Here is a 26,414-nt window from a genome sequence, read left to right on the forward strand (position 1 = left end):
GGTCATATGGCAGATAAGTGATGGACCTGAAATTAGAACCCAGGTCCTCTAACTCCCAGGCCCGTGCTCCCTCCATTAGGCCATGCTGCTTCTCCAAAAGAAGTGAAGAGATTTGCCCAAGATCACACTGCAGGTAAGAGGCAGAGCCAGGATTAGAGCCCAGAACCTCTGACTCCCTGGCCCGGGCTCTTTCCACTAGGTCACGCTGCTTGCCATATACCTACATACACCTGCTTGCTGGGATGCCCCTCTCTTCCTCTAAACTCAGCAAGAGGTCATATTCGACCCAATTAAAATTCACCTCAACAATTCAGACTGGTAGAGGGTGCATCATTTCATCTTGTGCTGGGTGGCGTGAAACATCAGATTCCATTAGGAGATTTTTGGCAGCTTTAACTAGAAACACAAGCTTGCATATGTACTGTATTAATAATATATTGTATTTATGTAGTGCCTTTCATCCTGAAAGACTCCAAAGAGCTTTATGAGTTTTACAGACTGCGTGTATGTGGGGAGGGTATATTTGTGTATTTTAGGCTCCTGGTGACTTCAGAAATCAACAAGTCTACCTAAATTTCTTTTTGGCCGTACTTCCCTTTACCAATATCATCCCCCTTTCCTCTTATCTCTACCCCTCCCTCTGCTTCACCAGGTATTAATAAACTGACAGCATGTAATCACTTCCCATCGACCACCTTGTCACTCAGGTGCATATATGTCTTCAATTCCTTACTCTTATTTTTATCACATTAATCTTTTAATTATGTGTATTTATGTTCCCTGGTTAACCTGTTTGCCTTTAGCTCCTTGAGGGCAAGGTCTGGATCTTTTACTTCTGGTGTGCTCTCTCAAGGGCTAGTATAGTGCTCTACACACTGTAGCAGTACAGCCTAGTGGAAAGAGCTCAGGCCTGTGAGTCAGGGGACCTGGGTTCTAATCCTGGTTCTGACCCTTATCTGCTGTGTGACCTCAGGCAAATGATGATGGCATTTATTAAGTGCTTACTATGTGCAAAGCACTGTTCTAAGTGCTGGGGAGATTACAAGGTGATCAGGTTGTCCCACGGGGGGCTCACAGTCTTAATCCCCATTTTACAGATGAGGTCACTGAGGCACTGAAAAGTGAAGTGACTTGCCCAAAGTCACACAGCTGACAATTGGCAGAGTGGGGATTTGAATCCATGACCTCGGACTCCAAAGCCTGTGCTCTCTCCACTGACCCACACTGCTAAATCACTTAACTTCTTTGTGCCTCAGATTCCTCATCCGTAAAATGGATATATTCCTGCTGTTTTCTATCAGATTGTGCAATATAATAATGATGGTACTTGTTAAGCGCTTGCTATGTGCCAAGCACTGTTCTAAGCACTGGGGTAGATACAAGTTAATCAGGTTGGACACAGTCCCTGTCCCACATGGGGCTCACACTCTTAATCCCCATTTTTTACAGATGAGGTAACTGAGGCCCAGAGAAGTGAAGTGATTTGCCTAAGGTCACACAGCAGTTGTGTGGCAGAACTGGGTTTAGAATCCAGGACCTTCTGACTCTCAGACCCGTGCTCTATCCACTAAGTCACAGCACTTAGTACAGTGCTTAATAAATGTTATCTTGTCTTATGCTATCGAGTCATTTCCCACCCACAGTGACTCCATGGACACCTCTCTCCCAGAACGCCCCATTTCCATCTACAATCATTCTGGTAGTGTAATAATAATAATAATAATAATAATAATAATAATAATAATAATAATAATAGTGTATCCATAGAGTTTTCTTGGTACAAATCCAGAAGTGGTTTACCATTGTCTCCTTCTGTGCAGTAAATTTGAGTCTCTGCCCTCGACTCTCCCATGACGCTGCTAACCAGCACAGGTGAGTTTTGTCTTGTAGCAGATTGCCTGCCACTCACTAGCCACTGGCCCCACTAGGAATGGAATGGGTATGCCTCTGCTTGACTCTCCCTCCCTTAGCCAAGACTGGTAGAGTACTGGAAACTCTCCAGGTGCCATCCTGAGAGGGGGCTTAGCAAATACCATTATTATTATTATTGGTGATTATAATAATAACAATGTTAATAATAAATCATGATGATGATGGTGGTGATGATGATGACAAACACAGCTTACCATGGAAACCTGTCAAAGGTAAGAGGAAGGGCCTCTATAATAATAACAATGGTATTCGTTAAGCACTTACTATGTGCCAGGCACTGTACTAAGCGCTGGGGTGAATACAAGCAAATTGGGTTGGGTATAGTCCCTGTCCCACATGAGGCTCACAGTCTCCATTTCAGGTCCTGGATCTGTGTGGGTGAAAATATAACCTTTCCTTCCTGAGGTGGAATTTAATCACAGACATGTACATGTTAGTCAATCAATAGTATTGATCAAACGATCTATCATGTGCAGTGTACTATAGTAAGTGCTCGAGATAGTAAACTAGAAACAAGAACTCTACTCTGCCCTCAGGAGGCTTAGAGTCTAATGTGGGAGGCAGATAGATTTAAATTATTCGCAAATAGTGGGTCCAGGAGGAAGAACAAGGGTATGACAAGGATAAGCCCAAGGATGTCATGATGAAATATCTGCATAAATAAATAGCTGAATATGCAATAGAGTGATTGCATGCACATAGAAGCAGCGTGGCGTAGTGGATAGAGCACGGACCTGGGAGTCAGAAGGAGCTGGGTTCAAATTCCAGCTCCACCTCTTGTCTGCTGTGTGACCTTGGGCAAGTCACTTCACTTCTCGGGGGATTCAGTTGCCTCATCTGGAAAATGGGGATTAAGAGTGTGAGCCCCATGTGGGACAGGGACTATGTCCAACCTGATTAACTTGTATCTACCCCAGCACTTAAAGCAGTGCTTGGCACATAGTAAGTGCTTAATAAGTACCACATATGCCAATGTATATTGAATGATTACATGTACATACATCTGATTGCTGAGGGTTGGGGTAATATATAATTATTGGGGGTGGTTTTTAGGTTGCTGTGACCTAGGGGGTTGGGTTTTAATCAGGGAAGACTTCTTGGAGGAGGTGAAATTTTTCAAAGGACTTTGAAGATGGAGAAAGTCTGGCAGGCTTGAAGTTGGGGAGACTTCCAGGCAGGAAGAGAAACACGAACAAGGATTCAGAAGCAGGAAAGTCAAGAGAAGTGTACAGTGAGAAGTTGACCATGGGAGGAAGCAAAAAAATGTAAGCTAGGAAGAAATGGGTGAAGAGAGCTCACGTCTTTGAAATCCCCGTATAGCCTTCAGCTACTGCAGAAATCACCAGCCATAGGATTTTTTTTTTAAATGGGGTTTGTTAAGTGCTTACTATGCTATTGATGCCTGACTACTTGTTTTGTTTTATTGTCTGTCTTCCCACTTCTAGATTGTGAGCCCGTTGTTGGGTAGGGATGTCTCGATCTGTTTCCGAATTGTACTTTCCAAGCGCTTAGTACAGTGCTCTGCACACAGTAAGTGCTCAATAAATACAATTGAATGAATGAATGAATGAATGTGCCAGGCACTGTATTAAACACTGGCCTTCCTCTTTCCTGGTGAATTCATTCATTCATTCACATTTATTGAGCACCTACTGCATGCAAAGCACTGTACTAAGTGCTTGGGAGAGTATGCTATAACAATAAATAGACACATTCCCTGTCCACAATGAGCTTAAAGTCTGGAGGAATCCACATGAATAGGCAGTTGTGATCAACTCGGGAACTTTGACAGGTTGAGATCGAGGAGAAGGTACTTGAAGAGGTCGAAGAAGGTCAGTGGTCTGGCATTTCAGTCCTTTGGTAATGGTATTTATTGAGCACCCATCGGGTGTGATGCAGTGTACTAAGCTCTTGTCACTGTTCATTGTTGTATCATACTATCCCAAGCTCTTAGTACAGTGCTCTGAACACAGTAAACATTCCATAAATCTGAATGAAAGAAAGTACAAAAGAAGCACAACACTCTCTCTCTGGCTTGTTCTTGGATAGGAAGAGGAAAGACCTCAGCCAGATTTGTAGTTGGAGTTTCAAACATTTTGGGGCAAACAGTTATGCCCAGATGTTGTATTTAAGGAGACATGCTAGGGCTAGGCAGAGGAGGACTCTTAGAGAATGAATAATTCAAGACAGGCCTGGGGGACGCGATAGGGGAGTTCAATTTAGCAGCCTCAGGCAGTCAACCTCAGCATGGCTTAAGTGGGAAAGAGAGGCAAAAGTTGTTTTCAAATGAACAGGGTGGAACATGGAGACAGGCAGGTTGTTGAGACCCAAAGATCCTTGCCCCCCACATTGGGTCTTGCCACACCCCATCTCGCTTGCCCTCTGATAATGATGATGATTGTATTTGTTAAGCGCTTACTATGTGCCAGGAACCGTTCCAAGTGCTGGGGTGGATAAAAGCAAATCTAGTTGGACACAGTCCCCATCCCACATGGGGCTCACAGTCTCCATCCCCATTTAGCAGATGAGGTAACTGAGGCCCAGAGAAGTGAAGTGACTTGCCCAAGGTCACACAGCAGACAAGTGGTGGAGCCGGGATTAGATCTCTGATCTTCCAGTAGACTTTAACCTGTAACGGGAAGCAGTGTAGTCTAGTGGAAAGAGCACTGCCCTGGTAGTCAGAAGACCTGGGTTCTAATCCTGCCTCTGCCAATTGCTTGCTGTGTGACCTTGGGCAAGTCAGTTAACTTCTTTGTGCCTCGGTTCCCCTGTTCTCCCTTCTACTTAGACTGTAAGCCCCATGTGGGACATGGACAGTTTCCAACATAATTAACCTTTACCTACCCCAGCGCTTAAAACAGTGAAATATAGTAAACACTTAACAAATACTATACAAACAAAACTTGTGTAACACGTACATAACCTGTGTCACCTTCCATAAACTCAAAGGCAGGTGCCATGTCAGCATCAGCAGACTGGGGCTAAACAAAGAATGAGAAATTAGTGAATACTACTAACTCCCCAGATGATACCTGGTCAGCTACCTTTAACTTTTCTGGGTCAATTCAGTTAGTCGTGATATTTTTTAAGCACTTGTCAGGTGCCAAGATTATCAGGTCGACACAGTCCCTGTCCCATGTGAGATTCCCCATCCAAGAGGTAAGCAGAGCAGGCAAATTCTCCCCATTTCCCTGATGAGAAAACCAAGGCACAGAGAGGCACCGAGGTGAAGCTGGGACTGTAAAACTGAGTCTCTGTCTCCCAGAACCATTTTGATCCTTCCATGAGGCTACACTGTTCTCTAAAGAGGAGAAGATATTGTGAACTTGCCTAAGAATAAAACATGAGGGATAAAATCAGCTGGTTAAATAATAAGGACTCTAAGTGTTTGAGTAAATGGCATCATGCTGGTGGGTGAATTAGAAGAGACCATATTCCCCCCAGTGATCTGTTAGAATAGCTTGGTCGTTGCCAAACAATCTGTGTTTCAATCGCATATTTAAACTAAGCTACCCCTCTCCCACACCTGCTTTAGTTCACCAAGAAAACGGAATTTGCTCCTCTGTCTTTCTGGATTACTCAAAGAGCATGCTTATGCATACCAGCTTAAATATATTTAGTCGTTGAATAGATTTAGCATGCTTATTTTCATAATAGTATAAGCGAAGATTCAGGAAAAAGTAGCCCAACCACAGGGGAGCATTATCTTTTTTTTTTCTTTTAATGGAGAGCTGAATTTAACTAGCATCCTTCGCTCTCTGGGAAAAAAAAAAAAGCTTTTTCTTTTATTCTCATTACCGATTCGTGGAATGACCTTGGGCAAATTGTTGATTCCTCCTGGGCTTTGGTGTTCACATCTGTAAAATGGAAATTAGAGGGTTTTTACCAACTGCCTACACAAGAGATTTTCTGTCAGCAGCAGTCACACTCATAAGTTATATTCTCACAGTCAGCACCCTCATCTTGGAACTGAAGGATAACGAGTCTGGGCTGTGCTTCCTCCCCTTTCTGACTAGGTGCATCAAGTAGTAGCATTTATTGAGTAATAATAATAATGATGATGGCATTTGTTAAGCGCTTACTAGGTGGCAAGCACTGTTCTAAGTGCTGGGGTAGATACAAGATAATCAGGTTGGACACAGTCCCTGGCCCACATGGGGGGCTCATGGTCTTAATCCCCATTTTCCAGATGAGGTCACTGAGACCCAGAGAAGTGAAGTGACTTGCCCAAGGTCACACTGCAGACAAGTGGTGGAGCCAGGATTAGAACACATGACCTTCTGACTCCCAGGCCCATGCTCTATCCACACCATGCTGCTTCACCATATGACCTTCAGAGGTCCCTTCTGTAGAAGCAGCGCATCTTAGTGGAAAGAGCAAGAGCTTGGGAGTCAGAGGACATGGGTTCTAATCCTAGCTCTGCCACTTGTCTTCTGTGTGACCATGGGAAAGCCACTTAATTTCTCTGTGGGACATGGACTGTGTCCAACCCAACTACCTTGTATCTTCCCTAGCACTTAGTACAGTGCCTGGCACATAGTAAGTGCTTAACAAATGCCACAGTTATTATTATTATTATTATTTAGAGCTCCATGTCTACTTGGACCAGTAGTAAGCTTGTTGTGGACAGGGACTGGGTCTGTCTGTTCATTGTTATATTGTACACTCCCAAGCACTTAGTACAGTGCTTTGCACATAGTAAGTGCTTGATAAATATGATTGAATGAATGAATAGTAGCATTAGTAGTAGCAGTGTAATAATAATAATAATAGTAATAATAATAATGGCATTTGTTAAGCACGTACTCTGTGCAAAGCACTGTTCTAAGTGCTGGGGAGGATACAAGGTGATCAGGTTGTCCCACGTGGGGCTCACAATCTTAATCCCCATTTTACAAATGAGGTAACTGAGGCCCAGTGAAGTGACTTGCCCAAAATCACACAGTTGATGAGTGGCAGAGCCGGGATGAGAACCCATGACCTCTGGCTCCCAAGCCCGTGCTCTTTCCACTTAGCCACGCTGCTTCTCTTAAGGAGTCTTGTCTTATGCTGTCGAGTCATCTCCGACCCATAGTGACTCCATGGACACATCTCTCCCAGAACGCCCCACCTCCACCTGCAATTGTTCTGGTACTGTATCCACAGAGTTTTTGTGGGAAAAATCCAGAAGTGACCATTGCCTTCTTCCACACAGTAAACTTGAGTCTCCGCCCTCAACTCTCTCTCATGCCGCTGGTGCCCAGCACAGGTGAGTTTTGACTTGTGGGAGATTGCCTTCCACTTGCTAGCCACTGCCCAAGCTAGGAATGGAATGGGTCTGCCTCTGCTTCACTCTCCCACTCATAGCAGCGACTGATAGAGTACTGGAAACTATCCAGGTGCAATCCTGAGAGTGGGGAATTAGTAGTAATAAGTAGTAATAGTAGTAGCAGTGGCAGGTATTGAACATCCCCTGGATGCGGTGTCCTGTTTTAAGCACTTGGGAAGTGTGAAAGTATGTTCCCTGCCCCTAAGGAGCTTCCACTCTAATGGAGCAGAGAGAAAAAAAAAATTACAAGTGCAGTAATCAAAGTAAGCAACTGAATGAACGATTGGATACCGTATATATAACTTTACCCCCGCTGGAACAATTCATACCTGTGTAACTGACCAGAACATCTAAGAAAGAAACAGATGTTTCTTACTATTAATGAATCATTGAAAGTTTTTCTTCTTTCTCTCCAACAGTTTTCCTGTAGGAGTGAAATGCTTTCCACATGCCTGTGTCTTTAAGTCTTCTCCTCAGTAGTTCCAGCTGGAACAATTCCTCTACATTTCTAGACCACACTAGCTTTCCACCTCTTTTCTAAACTTCTCTCCAAACGCGACACGTGCATCTTAAAATCCTCTCATTCTCTGCTGAATAATAGCTCCATGGTTTTTAACTCTATAGAGGTTGAGGATCCCGTTGGTCAGTCAGTCGATAGTATTTATTGAGCCCTTACTGTGCTCAGTACTGTAAGCACTTGGGAGAGTACAATAGAACAATATAACAGATACATTCCCTGCCCACAACAAGCTTACAGTCTAAAGGGATCATATGGTCTACTTGTTTTGTTTTGTTGTCTGTCTCCCCACTTCTAGACTGTGAGCCCCTTAATGGATAGGGGTTGTCTCTATTTGTTGCCAAATTGTACTTTCCAAGCACTTAGTACAGTGCTCTGCACACAGTAAGTGCTCAATAAATACCACTGAATGAATAAATGAATGTGGTACTTGTGAGCTGGGTTTTCTCAGGGTTAGTACAGTGCCTGGAGCATAGTAAGTGCTTAATAAATACCATAATTATTATTATGCTGTGATCGTAGGACTCTCGTAAACTGCCCCTCCGCTCTTAAAGCACTTGGTCTCTCCTTCAAGGACTAACCCCCTCCAAATGAATGTATCCATAAGTAGGAATATTCAGGCCAAATTTACGTGGCTGTGAAAGCTTAAAACTATGAGGATTCAGGGAAAAAACCCTCTCACACATTGTCAATAAATTTTTCAGAGTGCTGTCATTTGTTCCCTCTCTCTGCTTTCCCTCCCTGCTACCCTGAGCTGGCTGCAAAGCAGAGTTGTTTTTAAGCAAGAACCCCCATTATAAAGCTACATTCAAATAATCTGTGAATGAATGGAACCAAATCCTCTAGATCTCTAAGATGGGTAACTGCTATAAAACCCCCAAATGACAGCTTTATCTTTGCCCAGATTTATATTTTGTGTGTTAGAAGCAGACTCAGTCTTCCCAGCCTGTTGAATGAGTCATGGCTTTCATTATGATACAAGGCAAAGAGGCTAGAGACTCGCATTCACTGTGGATTGGGGAAAAGTCCATAAAATTTCAATCCAGCCCCTACCAAGAGGCAAAGCTGTTTTGACAGTCTTTGCTGCAGCTATTTATCCCTTGAAAATGAGTGCCGCTTTGGTGTACTTTACTTCCATAATTCTCCAAGAAAAAACGATTCATCTGAAAAATGGAAAATTCAGGGAGTCCCTTAGTTCATTCGCCAGGGTTGCTCGGAGGTTACCCCTGGGACTAAGGCACTTCCTGTTGAATGTACATTAACCCCATTTTCCCCTGGAGGAGTGCTCAGCGCAGTGGAACGTAACCTAACTACGTGGCCGGTCTCTCAGTCAGTCGTATTTATTGAGCCCTTACAGTGCAGAGAGCACTGTACTAAGCGCTTGGGAGCGTACAATACAACAATAAACAGACACATTCCCTGACATCTTGTGGTCTGAAAGTGATAATGTAGCTGCCACAGTGGCTCCCAGGAAGTGGTTTAACTCAATGAGACTGTAACCCATAAGGGCGCCTCCTGTTCCATTTTAGCACTCTTTCCGTCTCTGTGTGAAACAAGGCTACCCTTGTGAAAAACGGGTCGGCGTCATTGGGAAAGAGGCCCCTGCTGATTGATTCTTCCATGGCCACAAGTGAATCTGCCCTGAGGTAACTCCAGCCGATTTCGGGATCCAATCGTGTCCAGGACTGTGGGGTTTTAATCTCCATACAGGAAGTAGCGTGGCCTAGTGGAAAGACCACAAACCTGGGAGTCAGAGGACCTTAGATTTTGAGCCCTGTGTGGGACAGGGACTGTGTTTGACAAGATCATCCTGGTATCTTAACTAGTGCTTAGAACAGTGCTTGACAAATAGGAAGTATTTAACAAATACCATTATTATTATTAGCAAAAGGAAATTCAGTTTAGGGACCTCAGACATTTACAGATTTTCCCAATCAGTAATAATCAATAATCTAGGCTCTGCCAGTTACCTGCTGGGTGACCTTGGGCAAGTCACTCAACATCCCTGTGCCTCAGTTTCCTCATCAACGAGATGGGGATTCAATACCTGTTCTCCCTCCTACTTAGACTTTGAGCCCCATATGGGTCAGGGACTGTGTCCGACATGATTAACTTGTAATAATAATTATGGTATTTGTTAAGCACTTACTATATGCTAAGCACTGTTCTAAGCATTGGGGTAGACACAAGGTAATCAGGTTGGGCACAGTCTTAACCCCCATTTTACAGATGAGGTAACTGAGGCACAGAGAAGTGAAGTGACTTGCCCAAGGTCACCCAGCAGACAAGTGGAGGAGCCGGGACCAGAACCCACGTCCTTTGCCTCCCAAGCCCGTGCTTTTGCCACTAGGCCATCTACCCCAACACTTAGAAGTTGAGAAGCAGCATGGTTTAGTGGAAAGAGCCCAGGCTTGGGAGTCAGAGGTCGTGGGTTCTAATCCCAGCTCTGCCACTTATCAGCTGTGTGACTTTGGGCAAGTCACTTCACTTCTCTGTGCTACAGTTCCTTCATCTGTCAAATGGGGATTAAGTCTGTGAGCCCCATGTGGGGCAACCTGATTACCTTGCATCTACCCTTGCACTTAGAACAGTGCTTGGCACATAGAATTTGTACTTGTACTTCCCAAGCGCTTAGTACAGTGCTCTGCACACAGTAAGCGCTCAATAAATACGATTGAATGAATGAACATAGTAAGTGCTTAACAAATGCCATTATTATTATTACTTAGAACAATGCTTAACACATAATAAGCCCTTAGCATATATAATATGATCATAATAACAACGATAATAGCGTCAATGATTATCTAGGAAAAATGAAAGCAATGTGGCCTAGTAGAAAGAGCATGGTGAGTGCCTTCTCCAAAGGGGTGTGTGAGCAGTTGCAGCAAAGTGGAGAATAAGGGAATGGATACCAGAGAATTCTGGCACAGGAAAAAAGCTTGAAAATTCCAGTCTCGACAAAGCCCCCAGAAACCAGAAACAGCTGGAACTGGGAAGCAAGTGGGTGGAGCTTCTCTGAGTTCCAAGCGTTGCTCCGGTTTGTCACCTTGGGGGTCCAGTCCTTCCATACACACACACCCCAACCCTCCAGCCCCGCCCCATTTCCAGCCAACGGCCTGCATTACCAACTGTTAGAAACTGGGCAATTTGGAAGCAAAACTGCATCAGTACATCCCTGTAATTTATTTCAATGTTTGCCTCCTCCTGGAGACTCTAAGCACCTTGTCCACAGGGAAAGTGTCTAGCAACTCTGTTACATTGTAATAATAATAATAATAATGGTATGTGTTATGTGCTGACTATGTGCCAGGCACCTTACTAAGCGCTGGGGTGGTTACAAACAAATCGGGTTGGACACAGTCCCTGTCCCACATGGGGCTCACAGTCTTAACCCCCATTTTACAGATGAGGTAACTGAGGCACAGAGAAGTTAAGTGACTTTTCCAAGGTCACCCAGTAGACAAGTGGCGGAGCCGGGACCAGAATCCACGTCCTTTGCCTCCTAAGCCCGTGCTCTTGCCACTAGGCCATCTATCCCGACACTTACAAGTTGAGAAGCAGCATGGTTTAGTGGAAAGAGCCCGGGCTTGGGAGTCAGAAGTCGTGGGTTCTAATCCTGGTTTGATTAGAACCTATGTGCTTAATACAGTGCTCATCACACAGTAGACTGCAAGTTCCTTGTGGGTGGGGAATGTGTCCCTTCCCTTCCAGCAGTTGGAGATGGGGAATTCCCATCTCTGTTAGTGCGACTGTGTTCTCATCATTCCCCAGCCAGCTGAACCCCATAATGCTCTGGGGAAACATACAGGATCACATCACATTCATTCTTCCCCAAAGCTCTGGTTGAAAGGAATTTGGATCCATCCCAGGCCCTCTTCGTTCCACAACCAATCGGTCCTCTTTATCCTCCTGTCTACTGCGCTAGTTCTGGTAAAGAACAAATTCCACTTTCTTGTTGCCTCCCGGGGTAGGATCAGGGATTGTAAGAGTGGCACCACAAAAGCTAATTGGCAATTTGTATGCAGGAAGCTTATAAAAGTTGCATAACAGCAGTGGAGACAGGCTGAACGGGACTCGCGGAGGGTGAGGGGCAACCTGAAATGGTTCAGGGATTCGGCCTGGAAAAGCTGAGGAGCCCAGGCGGAGGAATGGAGCTGCCCAAAATGGCATCCTGGCAGTTACTCTCTGGGCAGCAAAGCTAATGGTTCTGTGAGTCTTCACTCTGAGGTGCCAGTGAGGGTTCATAGTGAGTTCATTAGTTTTAGTCAAAGCAATACACCATCTCCTCCCTCACCAAATTACTCATAGACGATTCTTCCTCGGGATGTCGCAGACCAGAGCTGAGGTGCTGGTGGGGTAGAGGGCTGAGATAATGTTATTTAGCATCTGCATGAGAAGCGGCCCCCAATCCAGCCACCACACTTTGCTTCTCTAACACCAACCTGTTTGCAGTGTCTCGATGATGACTCTCTCGTCGCCGTCCCTTTGCTCGCACCCTCCTTCTGTCTCCAACTCCCTCCCCTTTCATATAATAATAATAATAATAATAATAATGTTGGTATTTGTTAAGCACTTACTATGTGCCAAGCACTGTTCTAAGTGCTGAGGTAGATACAAGGTAATCAGGTTGTCCCACGTGGGGCTCACAGTCTTCATCCCCATTTTACAGATGAGGGAACTGAGTCCCAGAGAAGTTAAGTGACTTGCCCAAAGTCACACAGCTGACAAGTGGCGGAGCCGGGATTTGAACCCATGACCTCTGACTCCAAAGCCCGTGCTCTTTCCACTGAGCCACGATATCCAACTGGACCTGGACCGCCACTCACCACATCTTCAAAGCCCTACTTAAATCATATCTGCTTCATGAGGCCTTCCTTATCTAACTTCTCACCTCCCCACCCTATTCTCTCTCCCCTCTGCCTCACCTTTGATCTTGGATTTGTACCCTTAGGCATTTTGAAACCGGCCACAGCCCCCTATCACTTATTTCTATATCTTTATACTTTGCTGCTTCCCTTATCTGTAGTTTATTTTATTTTCTGTCTACTTCACTAGAAGGTAAGTTTATTGAGGGCAGGGATCATGTCTACCAACTCTATTGCACTGTACTCTCCCAAGAACTTAGTACAGTGCCCTGTACATAGGAAGTGATCAATTAATTGTCTTTGTGCAGAAACACTCTGGGCATGTTACTCCCCTCCTCAAAAATCTCCAGTGGCTACCAATCACCCTACACAACCTGCAGCCCACCCTCCGCTCCTCTGCTGCTAACCTCCTCACCGTGCCTCGTTCTCGCCTGTCAATCAATCAATCAATCGTATTTATTGAGCGCTTACTGTGTGCAGAGCACTGTACTAAGCACTTGGGAAGTACAAGTTGGCAACATATAGAGACAGTCCCTACCCAACAGTGGGCTCACAGTCTAGAAGGGGGAGACAGAGAACAAAACCAAACATATTAACAAAATGAAATAAATAGGATAGATAAAATAAATAAATAAATAAATGGAGTAATAAATATGTACAAACATATATACATATATACAGGTGCTGTGGGGAAGGGAAGGAGGTAAGATGGGGGGAATGGAGAGGGGGATGAGGGGGAGAGGAAGGAGGGGGCTCAGTCTGGGAAGGCCTTCTGGAGGAGGTGAGCTCTCAGTAGGGCCTTGAAGGGAGGAAGAGAGCTAGCTTGGAGGATGTTGGGAGGGAGGGCATTCCAGGCCAGGGGGATGACGTGGGCCGGGGGTCGATGGCAGGACAGGTGAGAACGAGGCATGGTGAGGAGATTAGTGGCAGGGGAGCGGAGGGTGCGGGCTGGGCTGGAGAAGGAGAGAAGGGAGGTGAGGTAGGAGGGGGCGAGGTGATGGAGAGCCTTGAAGCCGAGAGTGAGGAGTTTCTGCCTAATGCGCAGACTGATTGGTAGCCACTGGAGATTGAGGAGGGGAGTAACATGACCAGAGCGTTTCTGGACAAAGACAATCCGGGCAGCAGTATGAAGTATGGATTGAAGTGGGGCGAGACACGAGGATGGGAGATCAGAGAGAAGGCTGATGCAGTAGTCCAGATGGGATAGGATGAGAGCTTGAACGAGCAGGGTAGTGGTTTGGATGGAGAGGAAAGGGCGGATCTTGGCAATGTTGCAGAGCTGAGACTGGCAGGTTTTGGTGACGGCTTGGATTTGAGAGGTGAATGAGAGAGCGGAGTCGAGGATGACACCAAGGTTGCGGGCTTGTGAGACGGGAAGGATGGTAGTGCCATCAACAGTGATGGGAAAGTCAGGGAGAGGGCAGGGTTTGGGAGGGAAGACAAGGAGTTCAGTCTTGGACATGTTGAGTTTTAGGTGGTGGGCAGACATCCAGATGGAGATGTCCTGAAGGCAGGAGGAGATGCGAGCCTGGAGGGAGGGGGAGAGAGCAGGCGCAGAGATGTAGATCTTGGTGTCATCAGCGTAGAGATGATAGTTGAAGCCGTGGGAGCGAATGAGGTCACCACGGGAGTGAGTGTAGATCGAGAACAGAAGGGGACCAAGAACTGAACCTTGAGGAACCCCCACAGTAAGGGGATGGGAGGGGGAGGAGGATCCTGCCAAAGAGACTGAGAATGAATGATCAGAGAGATAAGAGGAGAACGAGGAGAGGACGGAGTCTGTGAAGCCAAGGTTGGATATCGTGTTGAGGGGGGTGGGGGGGGTCCACAGTGTCGAAGGCAGCTGAGAGGTCGAGGAGGATTAGGATAGAGTACGAGCCGTTGGATTTGGCAAGCAGGAGGTCATTGGTGACCTTTGAGAGGGCAGTTTCCGTGGAATGTAGGGGATGGAAGCCAGACTGGAGGGGGTCGAGGAGAGAGTTGGTATTGAGGAATTCGAGGCAGCGCATGTAGACAACTCGTTCAAGGAGTTTGGAAAGGAATGGTAGGAGGGAGATGGGGTGATGTCCCGCTGTCAACCCCCAGCCCACATCCTCCCCCTGGCCTGGAATGCCCTCCCTCCGCACATTTGCCAAGCCAACTCTCTTCCTCCCTTCAAAGCCCTACTGAGAGCTCACTTCCTCCAGGAGGCCTTCCCAGACTGAGCCCCCTCCTTCCTCTCCCCCTCCTTCCCCTCCCCATCCCCCTGCCTTACCTCCTTCCCCTCCCCACAGCACCTGTATATTTGTATATATGTTTGTACATTACTCTATTTATTTAATTTTACTTGTACATATTTACTATTTTATTTATTTTATTTTGTTAATATGTTTTGTTTTGTTGTCTGTCTCCCCCTTCTAGACTGTGAGTCTGCTGTTGGGTAGGGACCATCTTTATATGTTGACAACTTGTACTTCCCAAGCGCTTAGTACAGTGCTCTGCACACAGTAAGTGCTCAATAAGTATGAATGAATGAATGAATAAATACTACTGATTGAATGATTGATTGCTTGGCCACAGTATCCTCCCCCTTCAGCATGCACTCTTAGAGCAGGACACGGCCCTCAGGGGGGCAAAAGTTTTGACACAAAGACTTAAGAAGGCAAATAAAAAACTTGTAGGGGTTAAAGAGTTCATTTTCTATTTCTCTGGGTGCAGCTGTGGCAGGAAGGAGGATTGTGGTTATTAACTGCAGTCATCTGGAAGGGAGAAGATTCCTTATCGGAGCCCCCTCTGAAGAGAGGTGGCCCAAAGAATCAATGCTGGCACTCAGATTGTGGTTGTGAGTCTTTTTCTTCGTGGAGAACAGAACATTTTGGGATTAGGGAGGAGAACAGCCTGGGAGTTGGGGAGAGAGAAATAAGCCAGCCAACACCATCTTGTCAGTGAAGGTTTTACTCTTCTCCTAAGGAGAGGGGAAGGGGTAGCCAGTTTTCCGGTTTCCAGCTGGTCTGTCCCCTAGCCAATTAATTAATCAATTATATTTATTGAGCACTTACTGTGGCAGAGCACTGTACTAAGCACTTGGGAGAGTACAATAGAACACAGTCCCTGCCCACAGTTAGCTTATAGTCTAGAGGGGATATCCAGTATGGCTATGACACCAGATGTCTTTGTGTCTGGTATTTGACTTTAAGCACCCAGCCTCTCTCTCTGCTACAGCTCCTGCCACCGATTTCCATGGCTTGCATTCAGTCGCATTTATTGAGTACTTACTGTGTGCCAAGCACTGTATGAAGCGCTTGAGAGAGTAGAGTATAATAATAAATTAGACTCATTCCCTACCTGCATTGAGCTTACGGTCTAGAGGGACAAGCTTACAGTCTTGAGAGCGGCACCTGTGTTAACAGGTTCCCAGGAGGGGAACACAATGACTCTGGAGTAATTGGAGGAGGTCAGTGGTTCTCCCAGAGAAAGGCTCTAAATTCAAGTGGCTTTGGGAATGTCTTCTCAAAATGCCAGTTACATCTTCATTCAGTTATGCTGTGTGTGTGGCGTAACAGACGTGACATCACACGCATCTCCTTGTCTGGTATCAGGACGGGCCATCAGTGGCCGTTGTAAGGAGGAAACTGGCCCAAGGAGTGTCATTTGACCTAGGCTTCCCTTCCCAAGATCAGATTGTGAAAGTCATGGAAGGGCGGACTGAGGTTTGCCGCTCCCTCAAAATCTGCCTCCCCCTCACCACCGGGCGGCCATTGGTGTGCCCCAAGGGAGGAGCCCTGTGGGAGAAGCCTTCTCGAGGTGTGTCTGCAAGGCAGGGAAATGTTGCTGTAGAATGTCAAGAGGAAGGTTCCACTGTCTAGGCTGCCTTGGGCATCCACAGAATCCCAGGCCAGGCGGGTCTTTTTCAGGTTTCCCGTCCGTTGCTGGTAACGCTTCATCAGGTTGAACTACCCCTCCTTGAATGATTGTGGTTTTCATCAGTTGATGATTTCCCTTTAGTGGGAGAGATCCCTGGGGACCGGGGAGAGCACAAAATGGATGCCCCGGAAGTGATGATGATGATGAAGATGAGGTTTTTTGTTCATGCAAATCCCCAGCTGAAATTCAGTTGAGGGTGTCTTTCGGCTGCCTTGGAGATGGTTGGGATATTGCGAAAGGCAGGAGAGGGTGAAGATTTCAGCTAGCAGAGACCACTGAGAGGAAACCCACCCTTAAAATCAAGTTTTGATTTGTATGGCCTTCCTCCACAAGCATAAAGTCATCCCACAAAGCGGGACATGGAAACTGCAGCTACATATCAGGTTAAATTCTCAGTGACAGAACATCTTTTCAAAGTTTCCGTAAAGGGTCTACCAGCCTTTTAGGCATGTAATGATTAAGCAAACATGAAATAGCAGGAAAAATTTGAACTTTCTAATTGCCCTTTGGAACGAGGTCTCGGAGCGTTATATAACTTAGCATGTTCAATTCAAAAGCAGTCCAGAGCATGTGCAAATGTAATAGGTAGAAATTGGAACCAGACTAAATATGGTCTGAATAGTGATATCCCAAGTGACCTGAGAATTTTCTCGGGTTACGAAATTTGGATAACATCTCCTGTTTAAATTTGTTGCAGAAATAATGCTTATTGAAAACTTCTCTTCTAGCCTTACCCAATTTGCGTTGGAAATTCCACGAGGGGCTTTGGTATTGTTTAATGGAAAGAGAGTCTGAGATGAACTCATTTGGAAAGGAGCTTTATAAACTCTTGGCTTGTCTGGAAGATGGGTAGGATGGGATTTTGGCTTTGTTGAAGGATGTGCTCCCTATGCTTTCATGATTAGGCCAGAATCAATCAATCAATTGTATTTACTGAGCTCTTACTGAGTGCAGAGGGGAGATGAAATGAATGAATGAAAAGTGCTGTCGGGCTGAGGGTGGGATGCATAAAGCGTGCAAATCCAAATGCAAAGGTGACGCAGAAGGGAGAGGGAGTAGGGGAAATGCTAGTTTAATTGGGGAAAGCAAGTGGCTGAGCCAGGATTAGAATCCAGGTCCTCTGACTCCCTGGCCTGAGCTCTGTTATTTAGGCCACACTCTTCCCATGTCCACCTGGCATGTCAGTAAATAACATGATATTTGGGGGATATTTCAAAGCTTTACGAAAATCACATCTCCAAGAGGCCTTCCCAGACAAAACCTCCATTTTCCTATTCGCTCTCCCAGAACCCTGTGCATTTACCTATGAACTTAGCTCTGTACCTTTTAAGGTACACCTTATAAGCTTATAGTCTTCCAAGCTTTATTATTATTCACCCCACCCTCAGCCCCATAGCATTTGTGTACATATCTGTAATTCATTTGACTTGTCTATCTCCCCCTCTAGACTGTGAGCTCCTTGTGAGCAGGGAACCTATCTACCAATTCTGTTGCATTGTACTCTCCCAAGCACTTAGTACAGTGGTCTGCACAGGGTAAGTGCTCAATAAATACCATTGATTGACTGGGGAAATCGGCTGTGGACACCACTGTATGAAGTAAAGCTGAACTTTTTGGACCCCGAAAAGAGCAAACCACACGGATTTTAAAAGACAGTCTAAATGAATTAGTGCAACAGAAATAAAATCAACTTCCTAAACTGCACATTTATATGCAAAGGCATGCCCACACACGCAACATATCACAATGGGGAACTAGAATCCATTGACCAAAGTTGTGTTCAAAGCCCCTGAAACAAACTTCACTCACATCCTTCTCCAAAGAGCAGAAACCACACTTACTTTGAACAAGTAAATGAATAATCCACAAACAAGCAACTGAATTCAGGGACAGAAAATGGTCATTTTCAGCCTGTTTTTAGCGGGTTATTGGAGGAAAGCAGTAACTTGCAAAGCAGTGTTGCCTAGTGGAAAGGGCATGGGTCTGGGAATCAAAGGACCAGGGTTGTAATTCCTCTTCTGCCACTTTCCTGTTGTGTGATCTTGGGCAAGTCAGTTCATTTCTCTGTGCCTCTGTTCCCTCATCCGCAGAATCAGCGTTCAATACCAGTTCTACCTCCTAATTAGTGTTAGCCCCACGTGGGACTTGATTATCTTGTATCTGCCAAAGTATTTAGTACAGTACTTGGCACATGGTAAGTGTTTAAGAAACACCACAATGATTGTTATTATTATTATTCATAATTCTCTGTGCCTCAGTTCCCTCATCTGTAAAATGGGGACATAATACGTTTTCTCCCGCCTATGTAGACTGTGAGTCCCAGGCAGAACCTGATTATCTTGTATCTACCCCAACACTCAATACAGTGCTTAACACATGGTAAGTGCTTAACAAATACAATTACAATTATTATTAGTAGCAGTAGCAGCAGTAGTGGGAGACTACTAGAGCACATATTTCTGTTTCAGAGTTATTATTTAGCTGTCTCTAACTGATGTTGATTTTGCACTCACTTATTGGCTGACCCTTAGTTGACACCTGTGGCATTAAACTGTGGTGAAGAGCATTCCTCCCTGCCATTTTAGAGGTGAGAAATCTAAGCCAAGAGAGTGTCCAGCAATGCAGAACTGGCCTTGTGATCTCTACTCTTGCTTTCTGCCTACCCAAAAGATTCTGATGCCAATTAGTTGAGCCAAGGGTGAGCTCTTTACTTCACCTGGAGTGCTAAAGTTATGCCATTAAAATCTCAATGCATTTCATTTTCCCTGCTGTATTCTTTCAAGCACTTAGTACAATGCTCTGGACACAGTAAGCTCTCAATAAATGTGATCGATTGGTTCCTATACCATCAGGTGGTGTGATATGGAAAGTTCTTCCTAAAATAATAATAATAATAATAGTAATTCTGCTATTTGTTAAGCACTTACTTTGTGCCAAATGCTGCACTAAGCACTGGGGTGGATATAAGCAAATCAGGTTGGACACAGTCCTTGTCCCAGATGGGGTTCACAAATTTATTGAGAGCTTACAGTGTCCAGAGCATTGTACTAAGTGCTTGAGAGAATACAATATAGCAATATAACATATTCAGTAGACAACTTCCCTGTCCACAACGAGCTTACAGTCTAGCATGTATCACTGTGTCCTACAGAAAGAGCATGGACCCAGGAGTAAGAGGACCTGGGTTCTAATCGTGGCTCCTCCACTTGCCTGTTACATGACCTTGGGCATGTCATTCAACTTCTCTGTGCCTCAGTTTCCTCATCTGTAAAATGGGGATTCAACACATGTTCTTCCTTGCCCTTAGACTTGAGTCCTTCGTTGGACAGGGACTATGTCCAGCTGATTAACTTATATCTACCCCAGTGCTTAGAACAGTATCTGATGCGTAAATGTGCTTTAAAAATATCATTATTACTATTGTTAATGTTATTATCATGGACCTGGGTCCTAATCCCTACTCTGGTACTTGTCTGCTGTGTGACCTTGGGCAAGTCACTTAACCTCTCTACGCCTCAGTGACCTCATCTGTAAAATGGGGATTAAGACTGTGAGCCCCATGCGGGACAGGGACTGTGTCCAACCTGGTAAACTTGTATCTACCCCAGTGCTCCGTACAGTGCCTGGCACATAGAAAGCGTTTAACGAATACCATTTTTTAAAAAAACCCTCCAGGCATCTGAGAGGTTCAATCATAGGCCAGAGGTGGCCAGAGGTACAGTGAGGTGATTGAGGTGTTCTACCAGGAAATCCTCCTGGACCCCAGGCCTTGGAAAAGGGCTTTCCATGGCTACCAGATCTGACTTCTTTAAAGCCCCTGCCCTGTCCACACAAAGTGTGTAGGATTGGCCTAGGAGGTGAACCAGTTTTGGGCTCTTGCGGATGCAAAGTCTGAAAATGTCACCCATTATAATTAATTTATCCAACATTGGCACTCCTATGATGAGCTTATCTAAATCTGCGCAGACATGTTCTTTTTCTTCATCACCATTAATCACTGTGGGGGGTGGAGAAAGCTGGGAGAACAGGCATGCTTTTGTTTCCCGGGCAGGTGGAGCATCATCAGATGCTCACTTATAAATCAATCTTATTTATTGAGTGCTTACTGTGTGCAAAGCACAGTACTAAGTACTTGGGAGAGTCCAATATAACAGAGCTGGTAGGCACGTTCCCTGCCCACAGCAAGCTCTGGACAGATGGAGAAGGCCCGAGACTAATAATAATAATAATAATGGTATTTGTTAAGTGCTTACTATGTGCCAAGCACTGTTCTAAACCCTGGGGGGATACAAGGTAATCAAGGTTGTCCCACATGGGGCTCACAGTCTTAATCCCCATTTTACAGATGAGGGAACTGAGGCACAGAGAAGTTAAGTGACTTGCCCAAAGCCACACAGCTGACAAGTGGCGGAGTTGGGATTAGAGCCCATGACCTTTGACTCCAAAGCCTGTGCTCTTTCCACTGAGCCACGCTCAGTATGGCCAAGTAGTCAGGTCACAGACTCCTCTGGAGGCATGGGTTCGAATCCCACTTCAGACAGTGTTCCTCTAGACTGTAAGCTCATTGTGGGCAGGGAATGTGTCTGTACCAAGGACTTAGAACAGTGATCTGCACACAATCAGTGCTCAATAAATATGCTCGACTGACTGACTCGCTGTTTGCTGAAATGTGGGCATTTATAGCTCCCGCTTTCCTCACTTACAAACAGAAATGACACCTTCCCCATCGCCCCCCCCCGCCCCGGCCCCATCACCATTTGAAAATGATCACTTCCAACTCCCCCTGCTAGGAATTTCTTTTAAGCATCACTTTTTAAATAAAGGAGACCATTTAGGAAAAGTCTCGCTTATTCATTCCAAGATATTTATTTCAATGGAAACGTTCTTTGGCAGAAGCCTGTAGCCTGCCCAGGTCTCTTAACTGGCTCAGAATGAGAGGTGAGTGGACCACAGAAAATTGTTCTAAATTACCCCATATGGTGTAGCACAGAGAAAGAAATAACTTTTCGAGCCAATCCAGAGAGCCAGGGCTGGAATTCAGACTCTCAGAACTCAGGTCCCAGGAAGGGCCCACCTAGAGGAAACATTATTTCTTCATTCAAATTATTCTGAGTCTTCCAGCCAGCTCACAGATTATGAAGCTGTTCAGCTGAGAAACAATTTTAATAATGGAAAGCACAGCAAGAAAGGACACAACATGCCATCTTTAGTCCAACAGCCTCCTGGAGGAAGACGGGAAAGACGGAGCAAAGGAAAGACTAAGCATTTCTAGAAATGAGATGTGATCCCGATGGAAGTTTATCAAAGGACGTTTGGGGGCAGCAACTAAAATAAAGAAAGTGTTGAAACACAGAACAGTTGAGACAAGGAGGAAAAGGCTCACAGAACGATTTCTGAAACAGAAGGAAAGGAACAGGGGAAGAATCCAGGGCGATAGGATTTACCCCGTTAGACTTCTTCCAGACTGCCACGTCTTTAGGAAGTCAGAGAAAAACATGCTGAATGCTGCCAATTTGTGGCTAAAGGAAGGGTCAAAAAGGACTGCTGAAAACGCACCCTCTTTAGATCTGCAAGCCAGACAAAAAATGAATTAATGCCAAGTCCCAGCCACTGTTACCGCTCACACTGTCGAGATTTAATTCTCTGTTTGCTGGATATAATCGGGAGAACAATTTCCACTTTGCTTGAAGGAAGGAGCCGGATTTATTGGTTCGAGACTTTCTCTCCTGCTTGGCCCATGTTGTGCTTGACATGGGCCCACTCAGTGTACCTTTCTGCTCTTAGGGCTTGCATCTGCACAGAAAAATCTGGTTGAAACTCCCAACCTCCTTCCCTCTCAGGAATTGGCTCAACAACGAGGTGTTTGTTTTTTTTTAAATAAATGGTCTCTGCTAAGCGCTTACTCTGTGCTAGGCTCTGTATTAAGCACTGGGGTAGATACAAGCTAATCAGGTTGGACACGGGTGACTTACCCAAGGTCACACAGCAGACAAGTGGCATAGCTGGGATTAGAACTCAGGTCCTCCGACTCCCAGGCCCGGGCTTTATCTACTAGGCCACACTGCTTCTCGAACTCCTTGGATGACACTTGCTGACTCCAAAGAGCACAAGTATTAGTGCCTTATGGGTATTTCTTCTTTCCCATTTGCTTTTTCTAAAAATCTCCAGATTGTAAGCTCCTTTGCTAGGCTGGTGGCTCCTTGTGGGCAGAGATCATGTCTACCAACTCCAATGTTTTGCTCTCTTCCAAGTGCTTAGTACAGTGTTCTGCACCCAGTAAGCACTCAATAAATCCCACTGATTCACCGATTGATCGATTGACCTGAGGAAGAGGATAAGGGAGATGGATCTGAGGTTGAATATCTTATCTGTGAGGCCCTTTCTCTTTGACAAGTCTGAAAGCAGGGAGTGGAGATAGTGGTGGACTATCTTCTAGACTGTGAGCCCACTGTTGGGTAGGGACTGTCTCTATATGTTGCCAACTTGTACTTCCCAAGCGCTTAGTACAGTGCTCTGCACACAGTAAGTGCTCAATAAATACGATTGATTGATTGGTGGGAGGATGGAAGGCTTAAGGTCCCTAAGTGCTTCTGGGAGACAGATTCCTGAGGCTTAAAGCATGTTCATTGGGAGTTACTTAGACCAATGCGCATAATCTGAGCCCCAGACACAGTAGGCAACTGATTTTTATTTTTTTTGTGTGTATTCGCCCTTGTCTTTTACGTTGTTTTAGTATTTAGTGTTTCATCTCTCCTTATAGATCTGTCCTATAGTCTCAGATTTTTTTAATGGCTTTGTTAAGCACTTACTCTGTGCCAAGAACTGTTCTAAGCGCTGAGGTAGATACAAGAGAATCAGGTCAGGCACAGTCCCTGTCCCACATGAGTTTGACAGATTGTATCATACATTGTTAGTTTGTTAGCTCCTGGAGAGCCAGGGACCATGTCCAATTTCCCCACTGGCTTCTCTTTTCTAGAGCTTAGAACAGTGCTTGGCACATAGTAAGTGCTTAACAAATACTATCATTATTATTATCAAAGACTAAATCAACAACAGCAACAAAACACAGAAGTCCAACCAAGCATTCCAAAGCCACTCTGGACCCCCCACTCCAGGAAATGATAATAATAATAATGATGATGGTATTTGTTAAGCACTTACTATGTGCCAGGCACTGTACTAAGCTCTAGGCTGTATACAACAAATCGAGTTGGACATAGTCCCTGTCCCACGCAGGGTTCACAATCTTGATAGCCCCTCAAAACCATCCCTGTGCTCCTAAAGCCCATGGGTCCCAGACTAGTAGTTGTAGTAACATTATTTAGGAGAAGCAATATGGCTGATAGAAGCAGCGTGGCTTAGGGGAAAGAGCACGGGCTTGGGAGTCAGAAGACTGGGTTCTAATCCTGGCTCCACCCCTTTTCTGCTATGTGACCTTGGGCAAGCCATTTAACTTCTGTGTGCCTCAGTTCCCTCATCTGTAGAATGGGGATTAAGACTGTGAACCCCACATGGGACAACCCAATTACCTTGTATCTACCCCAGTGCTTAGAACAGTGCTTGGCACATAGTAAGTACTTAACAAACACCAGCATTATTATTATTATCACCTGCAATTTATTTATTCATATCAGTCTGTCTCCCCCTCTAGACCATAAGCTCGCTGTGGGCAGGGGAGGTGTCTGTTTATTGTTATATTGTCCTCTCCCAAGCTCTTAGTAGAGTGCTTTGCCCAAAGTAAGCACTAAATAAATGCGGTTGAATGAATGAATGAATTCTAATTTGGAAGAGAAAACAGGTAGGGCCACCATTTAACGAGACAGAACATCAGTGCATTTTAATCCGGCCATTTGACTCAAGAGTTCAAATCTGTTTGGCTCAACTGTGGGACCTAAAACTCCTCGACCATATCTCTTCAAAGCGCCTTGTGCTAGACAGAATTCTTTGGCTCGATTTGGCTCCTGGGGGCTGAGATTTGGAGTTCGGGAACATATGAAAGACTCAGTGTGCTTCTGGCCAAGTTCTTACTGAACAAAGCTTATTAAAGACCTCATGAGGCCTTAGTTTCTGCTGATTCAGCTGCAGGGATAAAGTTGCATTGTTCACGCTGTGGTGTGAAAAGAAAAAAAAAACCAACCACCTCCATCTGGGTGCAGAAATGGAGTTTGAAGGAGTGACTCCTTGTCATGTATTGTATAAACATTTTGATAACTGGGGAGAAAGTGAGTGGTGAGCTGTCAGGAAGTCACATGAAAGCTCACCCAGCATGCCTGTGATTTATTTATTTCTATTATGTGGTTGCCAGAGCTATTAAAATAACGTTATGGACGTAATGATGAGTTTAATCAGATATCTACGGTGGATTTGACAATGGAATGTCAGGGTAAAGTGCATTATGGGCTCTCCAACATCATTAATGGCAACTCCAAGTCAGTTGAACACAGGGAATTGGATTCTCTCCGAATCTCCTTTGATATACTCTAGAATGCTTCCTCGCTGAAGCGTTGCCTGTCTCAACCTCTCTCCTGAGAAAGATCTGTCAGTTTTCCAGGATCCCTTCAGTCTTCAGTATCGGGGAAGGGGTTTTTAGGGGAGTCTCAGTGAGCAGAGGGGCAGCTAGACACTAGCTTGAAAAGAGGGCAAGCACCGTGACCTAGTGGAAAGAGCATGGGTCTGGTTGACAGAGGAACTGGATTCTAATCCTGGCTCCTCCATTTGTCTGCTGTGTGATCTTGGGCAAGTTACTTCATTTCTCTGGGCCTCAGATTGGAATTATCCTTCTAGTTGAGTGGATGCACAAAAACAAAGTAAAAAATTCACTCGGGCTGTGTCTATACAAGTAGAGGTGATAGTGGAAGGACTTCGTCAGATGAATCCAGCCCCAAATGATCCTTGTTCTTGAGGGGAAAGAGGATTTTGGTAGCCACATTATTTCTAAACACTTTTTCACCCAACGGAAGATGAGCAGCTAGAATTAATGGAAGTAGCACGGGCCTGGGAGTCCAAAAACCTGGGTTCTAATTCCCAAGTGTATGACCTTGGGCAAGTCACTTAAATTCTCTGGGCCACAGTTTCCTTATTTGTAATAGGGGGATTTGATAACTGTTATTCCTCCTACTCTTTTATGGTATTTGTTAAGCGCTTGACATGTGCCAGGAACTGTACTAAGTGCTGGAGTAGATACAGGTTGATCATGCTGAACACAGTTGCTGTCCCACATGGGGCTCACAGTCTTAATCCCTATTTTACAGATGAGGTAACTGAGGCCCAGAGAAGTGAAATGACTTGCCCAAGGTCACCCAACAGGCAAGGAGCAGTTGGATACAGTCCATGTCCCACAGGGGGCTCACAGTCTTCATTCCCATTGTACAGATGAGGTAACTGAGGCACAGAGAAGTGAAGGGATTTGCCCAAGGTCGCACAGCAGACAAGTGGAGGAGTCAGGATTAGAACCCAGGTCCTCCTGATTCCCAGACCCATGTCCTATCCACTAGGCCACGCTGCTTTTATTACTAAAATTAGTAATAGTAATAAATAAGATTGATTGACTGATTGATTGATTCCCTTCAAAGCCCTACTGAGAGCTCACCTCCTCCACGGAGGCCTTCCCAGACTGAGCCCCCTCCTTCCTCTCTCCCTCCTTCCCCTCCCCATCCCCCCTGCCTTGTCTCCTTCCCCTCCCCACAGCATCTGTATATATGTATATATGTTTGTACGTATTTATTACTCTATTTATTTTACTTGTACATATTTATTCTATATATTTTATTTTGTTAATATGTTTTGTTTTGTTGTCTGTCTCCCCCTTCTAGACTGTGAGCCCACTGTTGGGTAGGGACCGTCTCTATATGTTTCCAACTTGTACTTCCCAAGCGCTTAGTACAGT

General features: G+C 45.1%; 1 non-coding gene across 1 annotated transcript; it reads right to left on the reverse strand.

Moving 5' to 3' along the window:
* Positions 1-1,882: 1,882 nt before the first annotated feature.
* LOC119948391 lies at positions 1,883-2,020 on the reverse strand. The gene has a single exon (XR_005456790.1). It is a non-coding gene; the product is annotated as a small nucleolar RNA SNORA7 (small nucleolar RNA).
* Between the last annotated feature and the right edge of the window lie 24,394 nt (positions 2,021-26,414).

This window comes from Tachyglossus aculeatus, chromosome X4, assembly GCF_015852505.1.
Source record: "Tachyglossus aculeatus isolate mTacAcu1 chromosome X4, mTacAcu1.pri, whole genome shotgun sequence".
NCBI lineage: Eukaryota > Metazoa > Chordata > Mammalia > Monotremata > Tachyglossidae > Tachyglossus > Tachyglossus aculeatus.